Raw genomic sequence first — 23,959 nt, 5'->3', positions numbered from 1 at the left:
GTATGTGAGCATAACCTCTGTCACTAACATGGCTTTTCAAGAGAATGAGCAATCTGCTGATAATTACATTTTAATGCCAACTCTTGATACATGTCTCAAACAAAACCAGCCTTCGAGAAAGAAAGTCTGTTCCCTTAATCCAGGCATTAGAAAACATTGTACCATTAAACTTTTTCAAACCATTAATCAGGCAATTGCACTGGGACCCTCGTTCCAAGCCTAGAGGAATATTCGTAACATTATTTCTAAGAGTGAACAGGTAGAGCATCTAAATGCCATGCTTAAAGAATGTGAACATAAGAAGGAGATCATCTTCATGGGCGATTTCAATATAAACTGGGAAAACAAAACTTGCAGGAAAAAACAGAGATCAGACTATTTCAACCTGACTGAGATAACACAAGGTCCAAAGTGTGGCACAGTCATCCCAGACTCAAATTGATCTGATGTTTACTAACATACCTGATCAAAAAACTAACTCCATTAACTTACTAACTAGCATATCTGACCCCAATGTTACATTGGTGGTTAGAAAGCTCATTAAAAAGAGATTTAAGAACATATCAATATGCAACCGTACAATAAAAAAATCCTGAAAAGTGAACCGAGTAACTATAAGTCCAATTGAAAGGTCTGATCTGTTAACGCTTGTTTTATTTTAAGGGTCCAAAATGACCCACCACTATGTTTAACAGCAGAGAAAACCCCCTAAATGATGTTTTTTCAACGTGAAATTTGATTACTTTTCTCAGAGTGACCCCAACTTGAGAAAAAGTGAAACATCGCCTTTGTTCATATTTCCATGAAAGCTGTACACCACCAGGGTACAAAGATTGTCTTAGGGTCATTTTTGACCCAGCAGTTATAAAATAATTTACACACCACAAAGACACACAATGAGATTATGTGTGCTACTGATCTAACTCAGCCAGCAACTCCTGAAGAGGAAGTTCACAGTTAGAAAGAACAAGCCTGAGCTTCCCCCTGCACCCCTCGCAACAAGGGGGAATGAGGCCTTCTCATCAAAGTTTGCTTTCACCCCCACCACCACTCTAGTATCTTACCTGCCAAAGAGGAACAAGAATGTGGTCCTCCTGAGCACATTGCACAAAACGACTGAGATCAGTGATCGTGAGGACAGGAATCATCCTGGACTACAACCACAACAAAGGAGGCATGGACAACCTGGACAAGGTGATTGGAACTTACAGCTGCAGGAGGATGACTGCCCGCTGGCCCCTGGTCATCTTCCATAACATCATTGATGTGTCCTCATTCAATGCCTTCGTGATATGGAACAAGATCAACCCTACCTGGATGCCTGATAAGCGGAACAAGAATAGGGTGTTCCTGAAGCAGCTGGGAAAGGCACTTGTAACCCCACACATTCAAAGAAGGGAGCGCCTCCCCCGCACAGAAGCCTCTGCAGCGCTTGTGAAAGCTGTTCAGGAGGCTGAATATTGTCCTGATCCACCTGAGGCTGCAACTGGGGCAGGCAAGAGGAGGAGAAGCAAATTATAATTATATTTATTTACACATGTTAAGTTTGCTGAAAATAAACGCAGTTAACAGTGAGAGGACGTTTCTTTTTTTGCTGAGTTTATTACTGCTGCACTGTCGGATATAGAAGCATAAGCATTTCGCTACACTCACACATGGTTAGCAGATGTTATTGCGAGTGACCAATAACATTTGATTTGAGATGCTAGTTTTAGGTGCCAAGAAAATAGATATTTTGTTTGATCTGGCAATTCATCTTGATGGTTGTACAGTCGTCTCAAATAAAACTTCAAAGGACCTTGGTGTTACTCTGGACCCTGATCTCTTTATTGATGAACATAGAAAAAAGCTGCCCTTGAAATATTTTTAATATCTTTGTAACATTGCAAAAATCATACATTTTTGGTCAAAAAATTATGCAGAAAAGCCAATCCATGCTTTTGTCACTTCTAGATTAGACTACTGCAATGCTCTACTCTCTGGTTACCCGGATAAAGCACTAAATAAACTTCAGTTAATGCTAAACACGGCTGCTAGAATCTTGACTAGAAGCCAAAAATGTGATCATATTACTCCAGCACTAGTCTCTCTACACTGCCTTCATGTTAAGGATCGGGCTGATTTCAAGGTTTTACTGCTAACCTACAAAACATTACATGGACTTGCTCCTACCCATCTCTCCAATTTGGTCCTGCCATAAATACCTAGACATACGCTATGGTCACAAGACTCAGGCCTCCTTATTGTATCTACAATTTTGAAGCAAATAGCTGGAGGCAGGGCGTTCTCCTATAGAGATCCATTTTGATAGAATGGTCTGCCTATCCATTTGAGAGACCCATACTTGATACTGTCTTCTCTCAACCTTTAACTCTTACTGAAGACTCATCTCTTCAGTAGGTCCTATGATTAAGTGTTATCTGGCCCAGTGGTGCAAAGTTGAACGGAAAGGCACTGGAGTGATGAACCGGCCTTGCTGTCTCTGCGTAGCCGGCGCCCCTCTCTCCAGTGGGATTCTCTGCCTCTGACCCTATTATGGGGGCTGAGTCACTGGCTTACTATTAGTGCTCTCCCATGCCGTCCCTAGGAGGGGCGCGTCACGGCTTGCCAGGCTTTTGCTATACTCAACTTGAGTGGGTTGAGTCACTGATGTGATTCTTTAACACTTTTTTGGTTTCTACATGATTCCACATATTTCATAGTTTTGATGTCTTCACTGTTATTCTACAATGTAAAAAAAAATAGTACAAATAAAGAAAAACCCTGGAATGAGTAGGTGTCAACTTTTGACTGGTACTGTATATATTAACTTTTTATTTACACATTTTTTATTGTTGGACATAATAGACTGTAAAAACATCAGGAAATCAGCAACAAGTGATTTTAATTAGAAAATAATCTGTTCAAGTACTCCCACACATTGTATACAAATGTAAGCAAGGTTGGACATGATTATGTTTCAGTCAAACATATCTGTTTGGGCTTTGTTCAGTCAATTTGCAGTCAACATCTTATGTGTAATTATGTTTATATTTTACATTTGAGTTATTTAGTAAACACTCTTATCCAGAGTGACTTACATGAGCAATTAGAGTTAAGTGCCTTGCTCAATGGCACATCTACAGATTTTTTGCCTAGTTGACTAAGGGATTTGAACCAGTGACCTTTCAATTACTGGCTCAACACTCTTAACCGCTAGGCTACCTGCCTGTTCCGGCCCCCGACCATCTGCTCAAGAAAATATTGGCTAGTTGATGATCCCTCCCCTACATCGTGCACGACATGTACTGTACCGGTGCCAATGGGACAGGGATCAGGGCATACTGACCCTCCTCAGCCTCATTCTGAGCAGGCGATACAGAGCCACCCGTACAGTAGAAACCAGCAGAGCACAGGCCAATTGGAGAAGTATTATTTGAACCTAAACAATAGGACCTAAAACAAAGAAACACTGTGATGATGACACAGAGAGTGGGTGCTTTTCTATAAATTGAAAACATAAAAAAGTATAGCTGAATCAGATCTTGATAATAGATGGGGCTAGTTTTTATGACCATGTGATCTGACTGGGACTCCAGGCCCTAACTATGAGTTCTTAAACAGCTGGGCAGTCAACACACTGCTGGGAGGTGCGGAGGCCAGTGCTGAATGCTAAAATGATCTGCGTGGCAGGGGGAGGCATGGGGAGAGCCAGGAGGGCAGTAACTTCCTGCTGGACACAAGCCTCCAATTGGCCCATCAGTCGGGGTCTGTGGAAGACAGAAAACATAGCAAGACACAGAAGATAATTTAACTTACATCTTCAAAATGCATCATTTCTAGTAATGGACATTTTCAGAATGTAATTTCTTTATTAGGATTTCTTCATGTTTAGATCCTAGCCAGATCAAACACTTGTCTTTACAGTAGGACGAGTTACATGTAAGCCCAGCGAAGCCACGTTAATGACGGAAAACATTTTAAAAACAAATCAAATCAAATTGTATTTATCACATGCGCCGAATACCGTAAATACCGTGAAATGCTTACTTACAAGCACTTAACCAACAATGCAGTTCAAGAAAGAGTTAAGTTTTTTTTTAAGTTTAAAAAAAAAAATCTAATCAATCAAAAAGTAACAAGAAATGTACATAACAATAACAAGGCTATATACAGGGGTACCGGTACCGAGCCAATGTGCAGGGGTAAATGTTAGTCGAGGTCATTTGTAAAGTTACTATGCATAGATAATAAACAGCTGGTAGGAGCAGTGTAAAAACAAAGGGAGGGGGGATTTAATGTAAATAGTCCGAGTGGCCATTTGAGTTGTTCAGCAGTCTTATGGCTTGGGGGTAGAAACTGTTAAGGACCCTTTGACACTTCCTCTGACACCGTATAAAAGGTCCTGGATGTCAGGAAGCTTATGTTGGTATATAGGTCCTGGATGTCAGGAAGCTTATGTTGGTATATAGGTCCTGGATGTCAGGAAGCTTATGTTGGTATATAGGTCCTGGATGTCAGGAAGCTTGGCCCCAGTGATGTATGGGGCTGGACGCACTACCCTTTGTAGTGCCTTTATGGTCAGATGCCGAGCAGTTGCCATACCAGGCGGTGATGCAACCGGGTCAAGATGCTCTCGACGGTGCTGCTGTAGAACTTTTTGAGGATCTAGGGACCCATGCCAAATTTTTCAGTCTCCGGAGGGGGAAAAGGTGTTGTCGTGCCCTCTTGACAACTGTCTTGGTGTGTTTGGACCATGATCGGTTGTTGTCCTGGCACCACACTGCCAACTCGTCGTTGGTGATCAGGCCTACCACTATTGTGTCATCTGCAAACTTGATGATGGTGTTGGAGTCGTGCCTGGCCATGCAGTCATGAATATTGCATATTGTGAGTGGCAATCCTACCTGTGGGCAGACAGTGGGTGTGGATGTTCCTGGACTGGCACAGTAGTACCTGGCCAGACATGGTACACACATCCCCATGTTCCTGTAGAAGCCAGACTGGCATTGGGACGTGCAAGGATATGCAGTACCCAGAGGGCAGTAATTTCCATTAGGGCAGCTCCCTGTCTGAAACACAACCATGTTGAATGAAAGGGTGTCAAAACCAGGAAAAATACAAAAACATAAATGGGTAAAAAGACCCAACAGAATAAGTGAAGAATGACGCATACTTTTTCCCATTGGTGCTCTGGTATGAGTCTCAACAAGAGATGGGCATTGTGAGAGAGAGGGCCAATATATGAAGAATTGTCTCTGGACATAACAATAACTTACCGGCTCAATAATAGCGGTTCTAAGTAAAGTATCTAGAAAATAGAATTTAAATGGGACCATTCCACTACTCTATTAAAACCATAGTGTTCTACTACTCTCCTCACCACTGAGAACCATCACGACTGACTAGCCTATCTTCAAATAAGCATCTTCCAGATCTAATGGAAGGACTATAAACTCTGTTGTTTTTGTTCAGGACTACACAACAAGTCAACGGATACAGAACAGTAGAAGAGACTCCTTTCGGACAATCAGAGCCTTACAAGCGTGCCGCACAATAGTCCAACACCCGTTCCCAGAAGGCCTCTGGTTCTGACAGAGATAAATGGCGAACCAAGGCCTTTACACGTAAATACATTCATGATTTCTTACTCCAAAGGGGCGGCGGTTCGTGTGCAAAGTACATGATTACTGTAAGAGTTGCTTCTAAATGTACCAAAGTATTATGTCTCTGTCCCTCTCTAGCTCTCCACGTCTTTTGTCACAAGCTGCCATATTGTGTCAGTCCGCTAGAGACCTGTTTCTGATGTATTACGTGTGTATGTTTATCCTGTGTTACCATTTAGTTAGCTAGTAAATAAACAATTAAACCCATTTACAGGAGGTTGCGACTGTTCAGAATGATGATATGATACAAGGTTATGATTAATACGTTGACTGTTTTATGGATGTGAAATGAAAGACCTTTAGAATTTAATTTGTGAGATGGTAACTCTTTAAACAACCGCTCTCGTGGTGCCCCAAATCCTAATGAGTTCATTGTTACATGATTGATTTAAATTGGGTAACAATTAAACACTCTAGTCCCAAACTGCTACAGACCTATATCTATCCTACTCTGCATCTCTAAAGTCTTCGAACGCCAAGTTAACAAACATATTACTGACCATTTAAAATCACATCGTACATTCTCCTCTATTACATTTACATTTAAGTCATTTAGCAGACGCTCTTATCCAGAGCGACTTACAAATTGGTGCATTCACCTTATGACATCCAGTGGAACAGCCACTTTACAATAGTGCATCTAAATCTTTTAAGGGGGGTGAGAAGGATTACTTTATCCTATCCTAGGTATTCCTTAAAGAGGTGGGGTTTCAGGTGTCTCCGGAAGGTGGTGAATGACTCCGCTGTCCTGGCGTCGTGAGGGAGTTTGTTCCACCATTGGGGAGCCAGAGCAGCGAACAGTTTTGACTGGGCTGAGCGGGAACTGTACTTCCTCAGTGGTAGGGAGGCGAGCAGGCCAGAGGTGGATGAACGCAGTGCCCTTGTTTGGGTGTAGGGCCTGATCAGAGCCTGGAGGTACTGAGGTGCCGTTCCCCTCACAGCTCCGTAGGCAAGCACCATGGTCTTGTAGCGGATGCGAGCTTCAACTGGAAGCCAGTGGAGAGAGCGGAGGAGCGGGGTGACGTGAGAGAACTTGGGAAGGTTGAACACCAGACGGGCTGCGGCGTTCTGGATGAGTTGTAGGGGTTTAATGGCACAGGCAGGGAGCCCAGCCAACAGCGAGTTGCAGTAATCCAGACGGGAGATGACAAGTGCCTGGATTAGGACCTGCGCCGCTTCCTGTGTGAGGCAGGGTCGTACTCTGCGGATGTTGTAGAGCATGAACCTACAGGAACGGGCCACCGCCTTGATGTTAGTTGAGAACGACAGGGTGTTGTCCAGGATCACGCCAAGGTTCTTAGCGCTCTGGGAGGAGGACACAATGGAGTTGTCAACCGTGATGGCGAGATCATGGAACGGGCAGTCCTTCCCCGGGAGGAAGAGCAGCTCCGTCTTGTCGAGGTTCAGCTTGAGGTGGTGATCCGTCATCCACACTGATATGTCTGCCAGACATGCAGAGATGCGATTCGCCACCTGGTCATCAGAAGGGGGAAAGGAGAAGATTAATTGTGTGTCGTCTGCATAGCAATGATAGGAGAGACCATGTGAGGTTATGACAGAGCCAAGTGACTTGGTGTATAGCGAGAATAGGATATATGGGTGCACCTCAGCCATGCTCAAGGTCCTTAACGATATCATAACCGCCAACGATAAGAGACAGTACTGTGCAGCTGTATTCATCGACCTGGCCAAGGCTTTCGACTCTGTCAATCACCACATTCTTATTGGCAGACTCAACAGCCTTGGTTTCTCAAATGATTGCCTCGCCTGGTTCACCAACTACTTCTCTGATAGAGCTCAGTGTGTCAAATCGGAGGGCCTGTTGTCCGGACCTCTGGCAGTCTCTATGGGGGTGCCACAGGGTTCAATTCTCGGGCTGACTCTTCTCTGTATACATCTTGCTGCTGGTGATTCTCTGATCCACCTCTATGCAGACGACACCATTCTGTATACTTCTGGCCCTTCTTTGGACACTGTGTTATAACTAACCTCCAGACGAGCTTCAATGCCATACAACTCTCCTTCCGTGGCCTCCAACTGCTAATGCAAATAAAACTAAATGCATGCTATTAAACCGATCATTGCCCGCACCTGTCCGCCCATCCAGCATCACTACTCTGGACGGCTCTGACTTAGAATAACTACAAATACCTAGGTGTCTGGCTAGACTGTAAACTCTCCTTCCAGACTCACATTAAGCATCTCCAATCAAAAATTAAATCTAGAATTGGCTTCCTATTTTGCAACAAAGCATCCTTCACTCATGCTGCCAAACATACCCTCGTAAATCTGACCATCCTACCGATCCTTGACTTCAGCGATGTCATCTATAAAAAAGCCTCCAACACTCTACTCAGCAAACTGGATGTAGTCTATCACAGTGCCATCCGTTTTGCCACCAAAGCCCCATACACTACTCACCACTGCGACCTATACGCTCTCGTTGGCTGGCCCTCACTTCATACTCGTCGCCCAACCCACTGGCTACAGGTTATCTACAAGTCTCTGCTAGGTAAAGCCCCGCCCTACCTCAGCTCGCTGGTCACCATAGCAGCACCCACCTGTAGCACGCGCTCCAGCAGGTATATCTCACTGGTCACCTCCAAAGCCAATTCCTCCTTTGGTTGCCTTTCCTTACAGTTCTCTGCTGCCACTGACTGGAACGAACTGCAAAAATCACTGAAGCTGGAGATTCCCACCTCCCTCACTAGCTTTAAGAACCAGCTGTCAGAGCAGCTCACAGATCACTGCACCTGTTCATAGCCCATCTGTATACAGCCCATCTAGCTACCTCATCCCCATACTGTATTATTTATTTTGCTCCTTTTGCACCACAGTATCTCTACTTGCACATCCATCTTTTGCACATTTACCATTCCAGTGGTTAATTTACATATTGTAATTACTTCACCACCATGGCCTATTTATTGCCTTTAACTCCCTTATTTGACCTAATTTGCACTCACTGTATATAGACTTTGTTTTCTTTTTTTCTACTGTATTATTGACTGTATGTTTGTTAATTCCATGTGTAACTCTGTGTTGTTTTATGTATCGAACTGCTATGCTTTATCTTGGCCAGGTCGCAGTTGCAAATTTTAATCATTTTAGTCAATAAGATTCTTGCTACGTAAGCTTAACTTTCTGAACATTCGAGACGTGTAGTCCACTTGTCATTCCAATCTCCTTGCATTAGCGTAGCCTTTTCTGTAGCCTGTCAACTATGTGTCTGTCTATCCCTGTTCTCTCCTCTCTGCACAGACCATACAAACGCTCCACACCGCGTGGCCGCGGCCACCCTAATCTGGTGGTCCCAGCGCGTACGACCCACGTGGAGTTCCAGGTCTCCGGTAGCCTCTGGAACTGCCGATCTGCGGCCAACAAGGCAGAGTTCATCTCAGCCTATGCCTCCCTCCAGTCCCTTGACTTCTTGGCACTGACGGAAACATGGATCACCACAGATAACACTGCTACTCCTACTGCTCTCTCCTCGTCCGCCCACGTGTTCTCGCACACCCCGAGAGCTTCTGGTCAGCGGGGTGGTGGCACCGGGATCCTCATCTCTCCCAAGTGGTCTTTCTCTCTTTCTCCCCTTACCCATCTGTCTATCGCCTCCTTTGAATTCCATGCTGTCACAGTTACCAGCCCTTTCAAGCTTAACATCCTTATCATTTATCGCCCTCCAGGTTCCCTCGGAGAGTTCATCAATGAGCTTGATGCCTTGATAAGCTCCTTTCCTGAGGACGGCTCACCTCTCACAGTTCTGGGCGACTTTAACCTCCCCACGTCTACCTTTGACTCATTCCTCTCTGCCTCCTTCTTTCCACTCCTCTCCTCTTTTGACCTCACCCTCTCACCTTCCCCCCTACTCACAAGGCAGGCAATACGCTTGACCTCATCTTTACTAGATGCTGTTCTTCCACTAACCTCATTGCAACTCCCCTCCAAGTCTCCGACCACTACCTTGTATCCTTTTCCCTCTCGCTCTCATCCAACACTTCCCACACTGCCCCTACTCGGATGGTATCGCGCCGTCCCAACCTTCGCTCTCTCTCCCCCGCTACTCTCTCCTCTTCCATCCTATCATCTCTTCCCTCTGCTCAAACTTTCTCCAACCTATCTCCTGATTCTGCCTCCTCAACCCTCCTCTCCTCCCTTTCTGCATCCTTTGACTCTCTATGTCCCCTATCCTCCAGGCCGGCTCGATCCTCCCCTCCCGCTCCGTGGCTCGACGACTCATTGCGAGCTCACAGAACAGGGCTCCGGGCAGCCGAGCGGAAATGGAGGAAAACTCGCCTCCCTGCGGACCTGGCATCCTTTCACTCCCTCCTCTCTACATTTTCCTCCTCTATCTCTGCTGCTAAAGCCACTTTCTACCATTCTAAATTCCAAGCATCTGCCTCTAACCCTAGGAAGCTCTTTGCCACCTTCTCCTCCCTCCTGAATCCTCCCCCCTCCTCCCTCTCTGCAGATGACTTCGTCAACCATTTTGAAAAGAAGGTCGACGACATCCGATCCTCGTTTGCTAAGTCAAACGACACCGCTGGTTCTGCTCACACTGCCCTACCCTATGCTCTGACCTCTTTCTCCCCTCTCTCTCCAGATGAAATCTCGCGTCTTGTGACGGCCGGCCGCCCAACAACCTGCCCGCTTGACCCTATCCCCTCCTCTCTTCTCCAGACCATTTCCGGAGACCTTCTCCCTTACCTCACCTCGCTCATCAACTTATCCCTGACCGCTGGCTACGTCCCTCCCGTCTTCAAGAGAGCGAGAGTTGCACCCCTTCTGAAAAAACCTACACTCGATCCCTCCGATGTCAACAACTACAGACCAGTATCCCTTCTCTCTTTTCTCTCCAAAACTCTTGAGCGTGCCGTCCTTGGCCAGCTCTACCGCTATCTCTCTCAGAATGACCTTCTTGATCCAAATCAGTCAGGTTTCAAGACTAGTCATTCAACTGAGACTGCTCTTCTCTGTATCACGGAGGCACTCCGCACTGCTAAAGCTAACTCTCTCTCCTCTGCTCTCATCCTTCTAGACCTATCGGCTGCCTTCGATACTGTGAACCATCAGATCCTCCTCTCCACCCTCTCCGAGTTGGGCATCTCCGGCGCGGCCCACGCTTGGATTGCGTCCTACCTGACAGGTCACTCCTACCAGGTGGCGTGGCGAGAATCTGTCTCCTCACCACGCGCTCTCACCACTGGTGTCCCCCAGGGCTCTGTTCTAGGCCCTCTCTTATTCTCGCTATACACCAAGTCACTTGGCTCTGTCATAACCTCACATGGTCTCTCCTATCATTGCTATGCTGACGACACACAATTAATCTTCTCCTTTCCCCCTTCTGATGACCAGGTGGCGAATCGCATCTCTGCATGTCTGGCAGACATATCAGTGTGGATGACGGATCACCACCTCAAGCTGAACCTCAGCAAGACGGAGCTCCTCTTCCTCCCGGGGAAGGACTGCCCGTTCCATGATCTCGCCATCACGGTTGACAACTCCATTGTGTCTTCCTCCCAGAGCGCTAAGAACCTTGGCGTGATCCTGGACAACACCCTGTCGTTCTCAACTAACATCAAGGCGGTGTCCCGTTCCTGTAGGTTCATGCTCTACAACATCCGCAGAGTACGACCCTGCCTCACACAGGAAGCGGCGCAGGTCCTAATCCAGGCACTTGTCATCTCCCGTCTTGATTACTGCAACTCGCTGTTGGCTGGGCTCCCTGCCTGTGCCATTAAACCCCTACAACTCATCCAGAACGCCGCAGCCCGTCTGGTGTTCAACCTTCCCAAGTTCTCTCACGTCACCCCGCTCCTCCGCTCTCTCCACTGGCTTCCAGTTGAAGCTCGCATCCGCTACAAGACCATGGTGCTTGCCTACGGAGCTGTGAGGGGAACGGCACCTCAGTACCTCCAGGCTCTGATCAGGCCCTACACCCAAACAAGGGCACTGCGTTCATCCACCTCTGGCCTGCTCGCCTCCCTACCACTGAGGAAGTACAGTTCCCGCTCAGCCCAGTCAAAACTGTTCGCTGCTCTGGCCCCCAATGGTGGAACAAACTCCCTCACGACGCCAGGACAGCGGAGTCAATCACCACCTTCCGGAGACACCTGAAACCCCACCTCTTCAAGGAATACCTAGGATAGGGTAAGTAATCCTTCTCACCCCCCCTAAAAGATTTAGATGCACTATTGTAAGTGGCTGTTCCACTGGATGTCATAAGGTGTATGCACCAATTTGTAAGTCGCTCTGGATAAGAGCGTCTGCTAAATGACTTAAATGGAAATGTAAATGCAAATGAGAACTTGTTCTCAACTACCTGACCAGGTTAAATAAAGGTGAACATTTTAAAATTAAATTTAAATTTAAAAAACAGTTAGTTGATTAGATAACAGTCATCAGATTAATGAAAGTAAAGTCATGACAAATGCAATTATGCATGTAATGCTTTTCTTGTAAAGGTTCATTTTTATGGTGAAAATTATCTTCCCCAAACTTTAAATTCACGCGCTGCTTCTGTATGCCAGGTAGGCTCTACACCCCTTGTAAAGCGGATTATGTGCTTAATTTTAAGTTATTTGGCCACATTATGAGGTGTGCGACTATGATAAGAAAAAGTAAAAAAAATCTAAAAAGTTATTGTTTCTTATTCTGGGCATTATTCACAAGTGATAATATATAATTCACAAGTGCAGCGGGAAAAAATACATGTCATCCATGCACTTAAATAGCGAACGGAGGACGCTATATTGCGCAACATGAGCTCAAGGGAGCTCATGAAATGTTTGAGTAGAATACATTTGCATTTATTCAGAGCGATTAGAGGGACAATAGAGTGCTGGGTACCAGGCAGTTAGCAAGTTTGGTAGGCTACTAATGAACATCAGCAGCATCATACTTTGGAGAAGCCTAATTACCGTGTTTAAACGGTCACGTGGAATTTGACTGCCTTCATGACTCGTGACCACCTGCCGTTAATACGGTCACCGCAACAGCCCTAACGACAACGCCTATTCCCCCTCTGGAGACCGAAAAGATTTGGCATGGGTCCTCAGATCCTTAAAAAAATTATACAGCTGCACCATCAAGAGCCTCCTGACTGGTTGCATCACCGCTTGGTATGGCAACTGTTCCGCATCCGACCGCAAGGTGCTAAAGAGAGTTGTGCGTACGCCCCAGTACATCACTGGGGCCAAGCTTCCTGCCATCCAGGACCTCTATAGCAGGCGGTGTCAGTAGGAAGACCCTAAAAAAATTGAATGAATTAAGTCAGACTGTTCTCTCTGTTACTGCACGGCAAGCGGTACCGGAACGCCAAATCTATCTCCAAAAGGCTCCTTTAACATGTTCTACCCCCATGCCATAAGACTGCTAGTTAATCAAATGGCTACCTGGACTTTTAGCATTAACCCCCTTTTTTAAATGGGTTAAAAACGTATAGACAACCTAGCCAGCCCAATTTTGAATATAAACTAAATTTGATCACGTTCACATTTTCTCCGGACACACATATGGACTATAAATACATAACGTTACCAATTAGTTTACCCTGACCAGATGGAAAGGGCGCATAGGCTGTGTGCAGCTGCTCTTATTAGTAGACTACAGTTGATCAGACTGAAAAATAGTTTCGTTTTCATCCCATACAGCATGTCAAGAGTTCTAATGTTTAGGTGTGGCCTAGGCTGCTGCAACATTTTTATCACGAGTTTTTGCTTGTGTCTGTCCGGAGTGATTGTGTTATCATCTTTGCTAAATAAAAACCGAAGTGGAAAGCCTACTTGAGCGCAAGCGAAAAAATGCGCTGCGTCAAACTCTCTTTAATCTTTTAATGGATGATGCGATGGAAGCTATCAAATCATTCGGAATTGTTTTCGACATCCCAGAAAAGACAGTCGAAAGTTCGATATGTTTAGCAAGTAAAGCATCCTAACGTGCAGTTACCCCTGCAAGCTCCTTGTAGTTGCCCTTGTCGGCGGAACATTCCATCTCATCGTGCCCTCTAAAAGCAAATTCTTGCATGCCCCAAAACGCAGGCAAGGCCAGCAATACAGACGGCTTGATTGAAGGCTCCCCTGTTAACCAGCTGTACTTTTAATACCAGGTGGTATTGAACGCCCTCACCTTTTCATCCTTCTTCATGAAACTGATCTCAGGCAGCGGTCGACCCTCACTTATAATTCACACTTTTTCCGTGTACCCCAGAGAATGAAAGGGGTTCATTAACATAGAGAGTCCACAACATTTTCAGCAGCGTTGGTCACTCTAACGTTACCATTCTGGCGCAGAAAACTGCACACTCAAATTAGCAAGGATTTATTTTTAAAATTGCACTAACTGGACACAAAAATACATTTCTAAAACCCCCCCAAAACTATTCATAATATATCTCCTCAGTCTCCTGTAATTTAAAAAAAATGTAATTTGAACAATGTCAAACTTCTAAACACAAAGAACCCCCATAATGCTCTGTGGCATAATCCCAACACAACTCAATAGGTTCATTCTCTGATCCCAATTCTATGATTGGATAGACAACATGTCAGTTCATACTTGGTGGGAGGATGTCCTCCGGAAGTGATCATAATTACCATGTGCACTACTGTTCAAAAGTTTGGGGTCACTTAGAAATATCCTTGTTTTGAAAGAAACCCCCCAAAAATGTCCAGTAAATGTAACGGTTTTCTAGGTGTGGTGAAGGAGAGTCGGACCAAAATGCAGCGTGTAGATTGCGATCCATGTTTAATGGAAAAAACACACGTAAAACACGAATCAATACAAAACACTACAAAAACAAGGAACGTAACGAAAACAGCCTATACTTGTGTCAACTAACACAGACCAAGGACATCAGGACACTAAGGACAATCACCCACAACACAACCAAAGAATATGGCTGCCTAAATATGGTTCCCAATCAGAGACAACGATAAACACCTGACTCTGATTGAGAACCACTCCAGACAGCCATAGACTCTGCTAGATCACCCCACTAGCTACAATCCCACTATATACCAAAACCCCAAGACAAAACACACCACAATACAAAAACCACACCCTGGCCTGACCCAATACATAAAGATAAACACAAAATACTTCGACCAGGGCGTGACAGTAAAATGACAATCAAATTGATCAGAAATACAGTGTAGACATTGTTAATGTTGTAAATTACTATTGTTGCTGGAAAAGGCTTTTTTTAAATAGAATATCTACATAGGAGTACAGAGGCCCATTATCAGCAACTCCTGTGTTCAAATGGCACGTTGTGTTAGCTAATCAAAGTTTATCATTTTAAAAGGCTAATTGATCATTAGAAAACATTTTTGCAGTTATGTTATCACAACTGAAAACTGTGGTTATGTTTAAATAAGCAATAAAACAAGCCTTCTTTAGACGAGTTGAGTATCTGAGCATCAGAATTTGTGCGTTCGATTACAGGCTCAAAATGGACAGACACAAATAACTTTTTTTCACAATTCCAAGACAAATCTACCAAGATGGCAAAAAGATAAGAAAACACAACCTAAGTAAGAACAAATGTACAGTATCGCCAGGAGGATAGCTGTTGCACAACATGATATTTTCAGCCAGTAAGAGTCTGTCAGAAGGAGTTACCCTTGCATGCAGTCTACATCCGGAGCCTTCAGGGCTAATTGTGCGCAGGCCTTTCCCGGGTAGCTCTACCTGCCTTATCCTGCCCTTCCAGGGGGTTGAATGCACCCGGCTAACAGGGCATGGGGTCACGGTACCCTCTCGGCAGTAGAAACAGCTGGACATCTTAAACAGTCCTTCACAAGACATTGAAGACTTGTTGTTCTAGGGACCTGAGTTGTTCCTGATCATGTTGTAGGGCATCACATAGTTATCATCTATAATTGTGTTGTAGTTACACTGAACAGAAATATAAACGCAACATGCAACCATTTATACGATTTTACTGAGTTACAGTTCATAAGGAAATCAGTCAATTTAAATAAATAAATTAGGCCCTAATCTATGGATTTCACATTACTGGGAATACAGATATGCATCTGTTGGTCACAGGTAGCTTTAAAAAAGGTAGGATCAGAAAACCAGTCAGTATCTGGTGTGACCACAATTTGCCTCATGCAGCGTGACACATCTCCTTTGCATAGAGTTGATCAGGCTGTGGATTGTGGCTTGTGAAATGTTGTCCCACTCCTCTTTAATGGCTGTGCGAAGTTGCTGGATATTGGCAGGAACTGGAACATGCTGTTGTACATGTCAATCCAGAGTATCCCAAACATGCTCAACGGGTGACATGTCTGGTGAGTATGCAGGCCATACTCACATAACTCCACCGCAACCATGGGGCACTCTGTTCACAAGATTGACATCCGCAAACCGCTCACCCACACAATGCCATACATGCGTTCTGTAATCCGCCCGGTACAGTTGAAACCACGATTCATCCATAAAGAGCACACTTCTCCAGCGTGCCAATGGCCACTGAAGTCGGCTACGATGCCAAATGGCAGTCAGGTCAAAACCCTGGTGAGGATGACGAGCACGCCGATGAGCTTCGATGGCCATTGGTACTGACAGTTTGTGCAGAAATTCTTCGGTTGTGCAAACCCACAGTTTCATCAGCTGTCCGGGTGGACGATCACAGACGATCCCGCAGGTGAATAAGCCGGATGTGGAGGTCCTTGGCTGGCGTGGTTACATGTGGTCTCAGGTTGTGAGGCCGGTTGGATTTACTACCAAATTCTCTAACACGACATTGGAGGTGGCTTATGGTAGAGAAATTAACATTCCATTTTCTGGCAACAGCTCTGGTAGACATTCCTGCAGTCAGCATGTCAATTGCACGCTCCCTCAAAATGTGAGATATCTGTAGCATTGTGTTGCGTGACAAAACTGCACATTTTAGAGTGGCCTTTTATAGTCCCCAGCACAAGGTGCACCTGTGTAAATATCATGCTGTTTAATCAGCTTATTGATCTGCCACACCTGTCAGGTGAATGGATAATCTTGGCAAAGGAGAAATGCTCACTAATAGGGATTTAAACTAATATGTTCACAAACTTTGAGAGGAATAAGCTTTTTGTGCGAATGGAACATTTCTGGGATCTTTAATTTCAGATCATAAAACATGGGACCAAAACTTTACATGTTATGTTTATATAGTTAAAGAGATGAAGCAAGTGATGCCTTACTTAAATCCCCTTGGTGAGTAGTGAAGGTACCCCCTGGGCATATCACATCCTCCAGTGTGCCAGCTGGAGGATGTCAAAGAACAGCCAACAACATAGTTTTATGTACTGTTTAAATAAATAAAAACTCTGAGACATCGGTACAGTACACTACATTTTATATATTTTTTAAATATCTCAAATATATTTGTAATATATATTTCTGCAAAATATGTGATGTTCCATTCCAGTAGTTAAGTGCAGTGTGTTAGTACTGTGCCTTACCTGCAGGACACAATCGTCCCTCTGAACATCTCAGGCTGTCCTACTTGTCTGGCCCAGTTGTTCTCCTGCAGTGCCAGCGGGGCAAGGTGACCCGTGGGGCGTTTCTGTGCCCTCCTCACAGTAATACCCTTGTGGGCACATGAATTGGGAGCCCGGTCTCCGTGAGCTGTCTTCCAAACAGTAAAACCCTGTTGAAGAGTATTATTATTAGTGTCACAATTACTCATCCCTTCCAGACAATAGAGATAACATAATAAGATGACATGACAAAACATAGCATAGCACACGTAACATCACAAAACATACCATAACATCACATAAGATAAAATAAACCACAAACGCTGCAGAACAAGAAGCAGGAAACTTACATGTATGTTTTACATGTGTATTTTGTTATCCCTGGTACTAACCCAGAAGGTAATAACTGGATCTATAAACTGATATCTGTATTGAAACCAATTCATTGAGTGAAAGTCAGAGGATTGTATCAGTATACACTTTTTACCAGGGCCAGAAGTTTTTCCTGACCTGACCAGGAACAACTATGTGCTTCTACTTACAACTTCACTCTTTTTCCATAATGGACAGTCTCGGTGACTTGCCGAACACGGATGACACTGGACACTGCACAGAGTGGAGAAGAAGCCTGCTGGGCAGTATCTCTAAAATGTTGTGCACAAATTTGTTTACATCCCCTGTTAGTGTGCATTTCTCCTTGGCCAAGATCATGCATCCACCTGACAGGTGAGGCATTTCAAGAAGCTTCTTGATCAGCATGATCATTACACATGTGCACCTTGTGCTAGGGACAATAAACGGCCACTCTAAAATATGGAGTTTTGTCACAAAACACAATGCCACAAATGTCTCAAACGTTGAGGAAGAGTGCAATTGGCATGCTGTCTGCAGGAATGTCCACCAGAGCTGTTGCCAGAGCATTGCATTTTCATTTCTCTACCATAAGCCACGCACAACATAATTTTAGATAATTTGGCGGTACATCCGCCTGGCTTCACAATAAAATCTTTGAAATTGTTGCATGTTGAGTTTATATTTTTGTTCAGTACAAAACCAGTCAAAAGTTTGGACACAAACTCATTTTCTACATTGTAGAGTAATAGTGAAGACATCAAAACTATGAAATAACATGTACGGAAACATGTTGTACCAGAAAAGTGTTAAACAAGTCTAAATATATTTTATATTTGAGATTCTTCAAAGTAGCCACCCGTTGCCTTGAAGAGAGCTTTGCCCACTCTTATCTTAACCAGCTTCATGAGTTAGTCACCCGGAATGCATTTCAATTAACAGGTGTGTGTGCCTTGTTAAAAGTTGTTTATTTTTTTCTTAATGCATTTGAGACAAACAGTTTTGTTTTGAAATGGTAGGGTTGGTATACAGAAGAAAAACACCAGTCTCAACATCAACAGTGAAGAGATGACTCCAGGATGCTGGCCTTCTAGGCAGCGTTCTTCTGTCCAGTGTCTGTGGTCTTTTGCCCATCTTAATCTTTAATTTTTATTGGCCAGACTGAGAGATGGCTTTTTCTTTGCAACTCTGCCTAGAAGGCCAACATCCCGGAGTAGCCTCTTCACAGTAATACTGTAATACTGGTGTTTTGCGGGCACTATTTAATGAAGCTGCCAGTTGAGGACTTGTGAGGCGTCTGTTTCTCAAACTAGACCCTCCAATGTACTTGTCCTCTTGCTCAGTTGTGCACCACTCCTCTTTCTATTCTGGTTAGAGACAGTTTGCGCTGTTCTCTGAATGGAGTAGTACACAGAGTTGTACGAGATCTTCAGTTTCTTGGAAATTTCTCGCATGGAATAGCCTTCATTTCTCAGAACAAGAATAGACTGACGAGTTTCAAAAGAAAGTCTTTGTTTCTGACCAATTTGAGGCTGTAATCGAACCCACACATGCTGTTGCTCCAGATACTCAACTAGTCTAAAGAAGGCCAGTTTCATTGCTTCTTTAATCAGAACAACAGTTTTCAGCTGAACTAACATAATTGCAAAAGGGTTTTCTAATGATCAATTAGCCTTTTAAAATGATAAACTTGGATTAGCTAACACAACGTGCCATTGGAACACAGGAGTGATGGTTGCTGAAAATGGGTCTCCGCCTATGTAGATATTCCATAAAAAATCTGCCGTTTCCAGCTACAATAGCCATTTACAACATTAACATTGTTTACACTGTATTTCTGATCAATTTGATGTTATTTAAAAAATATATATATAATTATATAAAATATTTATTTTTATATTTTTATATATATTTTTTCAAAACACCAAACTTTTGACCGGTAGTATTATATACACTGCTCAAAAAAATAAAGGGAACACTAAAATAACACATCCGAGATCTGAATGAATGAATTTTTTTTTCTTTACATAGTTGAATGTGCTGACAACAAAATCACACAAAAATAGTCAATGGAAATCAAATTTATCAACCCATGGAGGTCTGGATTTGGAGTCACACTCAAAAATTAAAGTGGAAAAACACACTACAGGCTGATCCAACTTTGATGTAATGTCCTTAAAACAAGTCAAAATTAGGCTCAGTAGTGTGTGTGGCCTCCACGTGCCTGTATGACCTCCCTCCAACGCCTGGGCATGCTCCTGATGAGGTGGCGGATGGCCTCTTAAGGGATCTCCTCCCAGACCTGGAGTAAAGCATCCGCCAACTCCTGGACAGTCTGTGGTGCAACGTGGCGTTGATGGATGGAGCGAGACATGATGTCCCAGATGTGCTCAATTGGATTCAGGTCTGGGGAACGGGCAGGTCAGTCCATAGCATCAATGCCTTCCTCTTGCAGGAACTGCTGACACACTCCAGCCACATGAGGTCTTGCATTAGGAGGAACCCAGGGCCAGCATATGGTCTCACAAGGGGTCTGAGGATCTCATCTCGGTACCTAATGGCAGTCAGGCTACCTCTGGTGAGCACATGGAGGGCTGTGCGGCCCCCCAAAGAAATGCCACCCCACACCATGACTGACCCACCGCCAATCCGGTCATGCTGAAGGATGTTGCAGGCAGCAGAACGTTTTCCACGGCGTCTCCAGACTGTCACATGTGCTCAGAAGCATAGGAACTGAGAAGTGGTCTGTGGTTCCCACCTGCAGAACCACTCCTTTATTGGGCGTGTCTTGCTAATTGCCTATCATTTCCACCTGTTGTCTATTCCATTTGCACAACAGCATGTGCAATTTATTGTCAATCAGTGTTGCTTCCCAAGTGGACAGTTTGATTTCACAGAAGAGTGATTGACTTGGAGTTACATTGTGTTGTTTAAGTGTTCCCTTTATTTTTGTTGAGCAGTGTAATGTATTCAGACCCCTTCCACTTTTCCACATTTTTCTACACACAATACCCCATAATGTGTGCAAATGTATTACAAAAAAAGAAGAAAAAAATACCTTATTCCCATAAGTATTCAGACCCTTTGCTATGAGACTTGAAATTGAGCTCAAGTGCATCCTTTTTCCATTGATCATACTTGAGATGTTTCGACAACTTGATTGGAGTCCACATGTGGTAAATTATATTGATTGTACATGATTTGGAAAGGCACGCACCTGTTTATAAATCTTCTTGTGACTCTCAAACCCGGGTCCGGGAGCGTAATCGTCGCCTGACATTAGCATAACGCAACGGACATAAATCTTCCTAGAAAATCTTCCTATTCATGAAAATCACAAGTGAAATATATTGGAACACAGCTTAGCCTTTTGTTAATCACCCTGTCATCTCAGATTTTCAAAATATGCTTTACAGCCAAAGCTAGACAAGCATTTGTGTAAGTTTATCATAGACTAGCATAGCATTATGTCTTGCTAGCAGCAGGCAACCTTGTCACGAAAATCAGAAAAGCAATCAAATTAAATCGTTTACCTTTGATGAACTTCGGATGTTTTCACTCACGAGACTCCCAGGTAGATAGCCGAAGTTCATTTTTTCCCAAAAGATTATTTTTGTAGGCGAAGTTTGTTCTTCACGTTTGGCTGAGAAATCGCCCGGAAATTGCAGTCACGAAAACGGCTAAAAATATTCCAAATTAGCTCCATAATATCGACAGAAACATGGCAAACATGGTTTATAATCAATCCTCAAGGTGTTTTTTCTCATATCTATTCGATAATATATCCGTCGGGACAATTCGTTTTTCAGTAGGACCGATTGGAGTAATGGCCACCTCTGTATTTTACGCGAGAGTCACCCTGGGAGCCATCATGTGACCACTTACGCAATGTAGCCGCCTACGGCTATTCTTCAACATAAATGCGTAAAACTACGTCACAATGCTGTAGACACCTTGGGGAATACGTAGAAAGCGTAAGCTCGTTGATAGTACATTCACAGGTCAATAGGGACTCATTGGAATGCAGCGCTTTCAAAATATGGGGCACTTCCGAATTGGATTTTTCTCAGGCTTTCGCCTGCAAAATCAGTTCTGTTATACTCACAGACAATATATTTACAGTTTTGGAAATGTTAGAGTGTTTTCTATCCAAAGCTGTCAATTATATGCATATTCTAGCATCTTGTCCTGACAAAATATCATATATATATATATATAACATAATATATGTTTTTTTTCCAAAAATGAAAATACTGCCCCCTAGTACCAACAGGATTTATATAAGGTCCCACAGCTGACAGTGCATGTCAGAGCAAAAACCAAGCCATGAGGTCGAAGGAATTTTCCGTAGAGCTCTGAAAAAGGATTGTGTTGAGGCACTGATCTGGGGAAGGGTACCAAAAAATGTCTGCAGCATTGAAGGTCCCCAAGAACACAGTGGTCTCCATCATTCTTAAAAGGCAGTTTGGAACCACCAAGACTCTTCCTACAGCTGGCCACCTGGCCAAACTGAGCATTCGGGGGAGAAGGGCCTTCGTCAGGGAGGTGACCAAGAACCCGATATACACTCTGACAGAGCTCCAGAGTGCCTCTGTGGAGATGGGACAACCTTCCAGAAGGACAACCATCTCAGACTTCTGCTGAAAAGTAAGTTCCCTCAGGACATGGGCTACAGTGTTACTCAACACTGAGGCCCAAATCAGGATTCACTTCTGCGAGCCCTATATGAATGAATGTCAGGGACAAAAAAATTACTTTGCAAAGTTCTGTTATTGTATTATTATTTTTAAGTGATAACAAATGTATTTCCCTGTATGTCAAGTGAGGGAGCTTTTTAGTGAACATAAGTATTACATGTAAAGTACTACTGTATATAAAAACATTTGAAAATACACCTGAAGAAGGGGCAGGTTGTTTCAGTAGAGGATTGACCCAAAACACTGAGACCACTCATACATTCTTAAATAAATTGTCAAATAAATTCCACATTGACCCGTTTATCTGCATCTCTGTTTGCCAAGTGCAGTCAAAGGGTATGAGGCCGTTTGATCCAAAGGATGAAACTGAGACCTCAGTCACTGAAAGTGAAATGTGAACCATGATGCAACCTGATTTCAAGAGGCCTCCTGTTCAGTCATATTTTGGTATTCATTGTGCTCTCCTGTTACCTTGCACTTTCAAAGTGAATGCAATGCTGAAAGCTATGCCAGTCAACGTCTGTTTTCCGATCTAGACCGAATATTCTTGAGGAGGGATTCAAGGATTCATGATGACACAATATGAAAACTAAAAAAGCCCTATTAAGAAAGCTGATGCCAGTAATCAATCGAAAGTTCTGAACGCTTCGTTTTTTTCCCCCTGATATTACGCAACACCTGTCACAATGTGGAATATCAACCATGACACCCCGGTAACCTTCACACTCAGGATGTTCCTAAAATGAACCAAAGCTTAAGTGTAAAGGTGAGGTAAAAAAGTGAGCAACGAATTACTGTTGATTAACGCAGGTCAGACTCAGACATGCGATCATCCTCTTCTTCACCAAGCTTTGGAACAAATGCGGTGACAAAACTGTAATAGGTTTATCAATAGTTGCTGCACCAAGCCGGGAGACATGGGCACAATGTTCCATTTGTTTTGGTGCTTCGAAAGGCCTTGTTTTCACTATCCCTACTTTCCGACAGTACAAACAGAAAGCCAAAAGACGACCTACCAAGCAACACTTAAATGAAAGGATCGAATTAGTCGTGGGCTGAACATTTTAATAGACTTTTGAGTGTTACTATCAGCCTAATGCAGCAGCAAATGTCGTGTGCCTAGAGTTTTTGTATTTTGTCCCCGACACACTCAATAAAATACTGTTTCTGATATAATGCTGATGTACCTTTTGATTGATGATTTGAGTTTGTGTACAACAGAACTACCCTAAATACCACTCGTATATATAAGTTATACTCTATAACTTACATTATGTGCAAAGTACCAAACATTGAGTCAGAAGACAACAACGTTAGACTGACAAAATATAATTATTCAACATGTTGTTACATGAAGCATTATTTTTCTTGGGGTAAAATGAACGTAGGATGTTTCCTATTTCTCTCACCCTCCAGCAGTGGGTGAATTGCTGTGCATATCTCTAACTGCAGTTGTGCAGTGCTGGCGTGAACACAAAGCCTACTATTGTTTGTTAGTATCAAAAAGTAGACATTGTAAGTCACAGTACTATAGACCTACAGTAATGATAAAAAAATAGTATCATTTATCATCTTATTTTAGGTGGCATTGAAGCCCACAAAAAGACTTGTGGATATTTAACCATAATGTACATTTAAATATCTGTGTTGTGTTGACGGCTACATACAGTACAGACAGTACCCAAACAAAACTGTAATTGGACATGTGAAATGTGTACATTAGCATTACATGAAGTACTTTATTCCAAAGAAAACATTTTTTTTTAATGTCTAGCCACGAATGACTATTAAAATTAAGAAA

This window comes from Oncorhynchus keta, chromosome 1 (genome assembly GCF_023373465.1).
Source record: "Oncorhynchus keta strain PuntledgeMale-10-30-2019 chromosome 1, Oket_V2, whole genome shotgun sequence".
Taxonomy (NCBI): Eukaryota; Metazoa; Chordata; class Actinopteri; order Salmoniformes; family Salmonidae; genus Oncorhynchus; species Oncorhynchus keta.
The sequence above is the reverse complement of the archived record's forward strand: the minus strand, read 5'-3'. Positions refer to the sequence as shown.